Source organism: Mustela putorius, unplaced genomic scaffold, assembly GCF_011764305.1.
Source record: "Mustela putorius furo isolate JIRA1106 unplaced genomic scaffold, ASM1176430v1.1 tig00003863_pilon_pilon_pilon, whole genome shotgun sequence".
Lineage (NCBI taxonomy): Eukaryota > Metazoa > Chordata > Mammalia > Carnivora > Mustelidae > Mustela > Mustela putorius.
Window position 1 is genome coordinate 27,635,994 of NW_025422015.1, and position 5,510 is coordinate 27,641,503.

Below are 5,510 nucleotides of genomic sequence, written 5' to 3' on the forward strand. Positions count from 1 at the left end.
TTTCCAGCTTCCGCATCTGCGGATACGGACGGGTTGTAGTAACATCCCAGCCCAGATTTTGCTGGCTCTGTTCTTCACGCGCTGAGGTACGTCTCCTCTTTCTCCCCCTAATGCTTGTTCCAGTCCTGGGGGTATTGCACGTGAATTTACCGTAATCCCTGTCCCAGCTCTTGCCAGGTCCCACTCGTGCTCCACGTGGCGGGTCCCGGATCCTCTCAATCCGGGAAGCGCCCAGCTGCGGAGCGACGCCCGGTTACAGAGAAGAATGCTGCGTTATAGTTATACGAGGTGTGACGAGTCTTTTTCACACACACACACACACACACACACACACACACACAGAAAAGAAGAGAAAAAAAAAAGAAAAGAAAAGAAAAAAAAAAAGAAAAGTCTTTTTCTTTTTTCACAGAACCCATTCTGTGAGCCAAGGTTTCACTGAGTTTGTTTTTCTTTTCCTTCCTTCCTTCTTTCTTTCTTTTCTTTCTTTCTTTCTTTCTTTTTTTTTTTTTTAAAGATTTTAATTTATTTATTTGACAGAGACAGAACACAAGTAGGCAGAGAGGCAGGCAGAGAGAGAGGAGAAAGCAGGCTTCCCGCTGAGCAGAGAGGCCGATGCGGGGCTTGATCCCAAGACCCTGGGATCATGACCTGAGCCAAAGGCAGAGGCTTTAACCCACTGAGCCACCCAGGTGCCCCTTCACTGAGTTTTTAGAGAAAGAACTCACCCTTCTACTTACAGCCCTCCTGCTTTCAGGATTGGGGAGGGTGGGTACTGGGCTGGCAGGGAAACTGTAACAGAGTGATAGAAATGTCAGAACCCCTCCCCCCAACCCGGTGCCTGCCTCTCCTCTCAGTTGTGTGCTCCCAGGAGGCACCTCAGGCCACGGGAAAATGGCTTCAGAGTCTTTCCTCACCTCTTGGGCACAGGTACTCAGAGGTAGCTGAATCCTGCCCTGACACTTGCTCTGATCTTGACTACATAGTCCCAAGTGGACAATAAACCGTTTATAACTCCTTCTAGGGAAAACCACTTACTGTAATATCAGCCATCTAAAAAAACTGCTCAAATGTGAATGAAATGATAACCTCTGTGGGGGCAGAGAAGTGGAATTAAGCCATTTCCGAATTTCAGGATGATGAAGCAGAGATAGCAGAGAGTGGATTATTCTGCATTCAGCATAAATGAGACGTCTACTTAATAAAATGCCACGTATTGTTACATAGATGAACACAGGAGATAGAGAAGGCGAACCCCATGCTCTGATATCTATTATACCCAAAGTCTGTACACTTCAAAGGACAGTTAAGAAAATATCAAACGTGGTGTAATGTAATGGAAGCTGTTTCTCACAAACACTATTTCTCCCTTTCGCTTGACTTATTTTGGGAGATGATCATGAACACACATAGACTGATACCCTTGTCCATATGGGCTGAGCAGATTGGGATGAGTGTCAGGTTGTTCCGGGAGGGAGTGGATGGAAGGGACAGCTGCCCTCGACGAGCGGAGCTGCAATCATCACTCAGGCAATCGCCAATGAAAGCTCTGGGTGAATGCTCCTAAAATCCAAGGACCCGTTTAAAAATTAATTGCATTTGACATTGGAAACACACATCATGGATCTCATGTGAATGGCTTTCCTTTGAGGGCTGCAGTGTTCCCTGCTGTGTTGCAGATGTGTTCAGTCTCTTGTAACTGCAAAATGTAATTGGGATGATCCAAATCTTTGCAGGGGGATGATGAGAACCAATCATCAGGAATCAGGAAATGGGATGCATCTAAAAGTTCCATGGTGTGGGGAGGCTCAGGCAGTTTCCCCTATAGTGTAGAACACAATGAGTCCCAAATACACTCTCACTTTGATGGTAGCCATCAAAATCATCTGTAGTAACGTGGAGGATTATTCTGGGTCAAAGTGTGGATTTTCCCTGTAAGCCTCCTTTTGGGAACACCAGGTTCATATACTCCTTGCTCTGTTTCTTTGCCTTTTCATCTTACTTTTTTAAAATATTTATAGGTTCAGTACTTAAGAACTGCAAGTTTATTTCTGGGAATAAAGATTGAAATTTGAGGCTTGCTGTTTTGTATATGTTAGTGACTAGTATTTCTTCTTAAAGTTTTTTTTTTTAAATTAATATTTTTCCAGTTGTATGAAGACATACTTGGAATTCTGTGTTTTCCATAATATTTTTGGGATTTCTGGGTTGCCGCTTCTCCTTACGTTGACACTGTGGCATCATATCACGAGAAAAGAAGTTGGGGACTCTCTACTCTTTGCTTGTCATCTTGTCAGAGAGTTTGTGCTATTTCCCCCAAGGCAGCCCACTATCATTTGGTTATCACACCTGTCACCTGACCACTCTTCTGCCGTGTGCTGTGACACTATTGGACTTCTTGTGTGTCTGTTTTTGGCTATTTTTCTTAAAATATTTTATTTATTTATTTTTGAGAGAGAGAAAGAGAGTGAAAGAGTGAGCATTAGTGGGGGTGGGGAGATGCAGAGGAGAGAAGCAGACTCCCTGCTGGGCATGAATCCCGATGTGGGGCTGGATCTGAGGACTCTGGGATCATGACCTGAGCTGAAGGCAGATGCATAACTGACTAAGCCACCCAGGTGCCTTCTTTTTGGCTATTTTTGCTGAATTCTTCTTGCATACTGTAAGCAGGTTGTTTTTTGAAATTTGGCAGATGGCAGTGCCAAAATATCCCTGTGTATTAAGTGAGATGAGAAAATTAGCAGTGAAGTTTTACTTATGGGTGATCCTATGTGAGTCTGAAAACTCAGTGTTCCGTGAATTTTGTCAAGTTTTGTAAAAGTAGAGTGAACCCCCTCACCTTTCTCTTAGGATGGTCACACTGTCCTTCTTGAGGCTAGTGCATTGGAGCACTTAGTGATTTAGTTATTTGGGCAAAGGAAAATGGCACATTTATCCATAAACTCTAGTCTCTTTTATATTTGGTGTGATGGAAGCTTACATCTATTTGGTTAATGAACCTAGTCAATAATCCAGTATTAAAATCTTTGCAAAATAAGAGAAGGAAGAAAGAAAGAAAGAAAGAAAGAGAGAGAGAGGAGAGTAGAAGAGAGAGAGGAAGGAAACCCTCCCCCCCTGCCAGCCCCTCAATCCTCAACACCACCAAGAGCTTCCAAAGTCCTAAATTTGCTTTCCATTAGGACAGTGGTTAGACAGCAGCTGTTCAGCCTCTTAAGAGAATACACGATATGGTAATAAACATCATTTCAGAAATATGCTTTTTGTCCACTTTACTAGGAAGCGCAATAATGAGCTCTGCATGTTCACTACACTTTTTACTCCAGGCCCTGAATTTAATAAGGGGGGGCTCACTGCAATTGGTTCACTCCCTACCTAGCAAATGGAAATGTTTGTTTTGTCTTTCAATTCCAGCCACCCCTGACTTGAATTCTTTTCTGCAGTGCATTGTAAAATGCTCTTTGAAGTTCATGTGTCATCCATTTAGAATGAACACCACAGGTCGGCATGTGCTGCTCCTGTCTCCAGTTGTGCTTGGTGCCCCAGTTTCTCTGGAGAAGTTTCAAATCTGACAATACTCTTCACTTATGGTATAGAAATCCATGCATAACGCGGAATTTGCCAGATGGAGACGGAAATTTTATGGCAGCTCACTTGCTGTTTGTGTAGGGAATTTAATTTATAGGGAAATAGAAGGGTGATGATTTTAATGTAAGCAAATGTCTTGGAAAGTACTTCCTGACTGTGTCCTGCTCTACGCTGAGCTGGCCGTGTGTAACAACCGGTGTGGCTGCTCTTTCCCTATAGCACTGGGCAGTCCTGGGGAAGGTCGAGAGAAGACAGATGTGGTTCAGGACTTAGCTTGTGGATGGAGAGGTGTGTGGAAGGGAGATGGAATCGGAACTTAAGTATGTTCCCCTATATTTGGGGGGGGGACTCTACTTAAGAGCCCACAGAGGCAACGAGGTGTGTCCTGTATGCTTATGTGGAGTCAGTACCTTTTAAAAGTTACAAGTAAACTATTCCTTAGGGGACCTTGTAATCTGCCCTCTGTGAAGATAGCGCTTTATGATTTAGAAAGTACTTTTTAAAAAACATTTCTCTTTTTTCTCATTTGATCCTCATCACATTGTTCTGAAGTTGAGATTCATATTTCTATTTTCTTTTTTTTTATTTTAAAGATTTTATTTATTTATTTGACAGAGAGAGATCACAAGTAGGCAGAGAAGCAGGCAGAGAGAGAGGAGGAAGCAGGGTCCCTGCTGAGCAGAGAGCCCTATGCGGGGCTCGATCCCAAGACCCTGGGATCATGACCTGAGTTGAAGGCAGAGTCTTTAACCCACGGAGCCACCCAGGCGCCCCTTGTATTTCTATTTTCTAAACAAGAATAGAACACGGGTTTTAGAGCAATGTTGGGGTGTTCCAGTTCCTGTTCTGCCATCTTAACTAAACTTCCCGGGGATTAAACAAGACAAGACAATCTTCTAAATAATAGTAAATAAGAAAAACAACTCAATAAATACTTTTCTCACCCTTTCCTCTCCCTCCCATCTTTACCAGCTGGATAGGTTAGCTTCAGAGAAAGGGATTGATTGTAAGGTTAAAGCTAAACACTATTTCTATATTGAATAATTTCTATTTGATAGGGAGAGAGTATGACTGGGGAAAATGGCAGAGAAAGAAGGAGAAGCAGGCTCCCCACTGAGCAGGGAACCCAACTCAGCTCATGATCCCAGGACTCTAGGATCATGACCTGAGCAGAAGGCAGATGCCTCAGACACTGAGCCACCCAGGTGCCCCTGTAGTCACAGGCTTTTAAAAATTTGGTTCTGATTAGAATTGGAGCAGTACAGAATTGGGCTTGTTGGGCACCGGGGTAGCTCAGTGGGTTAAAGCCTCTGCCTTCGGCTCAGGTCATGATCCCAGGATTCTGAGATCGAGCCCCGCATTGGACTCTCTGCTCAGAAGGGAGCCTGCTCCCCACCACCACCCCACCCCCCGCCTGCCTCTCTGCCTACTTGTGATCTGTGTTTGTGAAATAAATAAATAAAATCTTGAAAAAAAAAGAGAATTGGGCCTGTTAAACGTACGGGTGAGATTAGTCACTCAAGAGAAGCAAACTGCAGGACTCTAACTAAGGTGAGAGATATTGCTTGAAAATTCTTGAGATATTATTTATGAATGAGTTGATGAATTACATCAAATAATTTTTCTGTTGAAAATTTAAAACTCTGATCCATTGAGCTTTTTGGCCAGCTTTTTGATAATAGAATGGTTTGACCAGTCATTACCTCATTGAAGGAGACTCTGAAAATTGTCTGAAAATTGTCTTGCCATCTCCTTCATTTTACAGACAGAAAGCATGTGGCTTGTTCAAGGTCAAGCAGATGAAACGAGACCTGAACTCACATCTTTTTTACCACATGACTTCTTACCCATGGACTGACAACATTCTGTTATATATTGCAGTGAAATCAAATCCCTCTCTGTGTTAAAAAGAAGTGGTTTTGAATTGT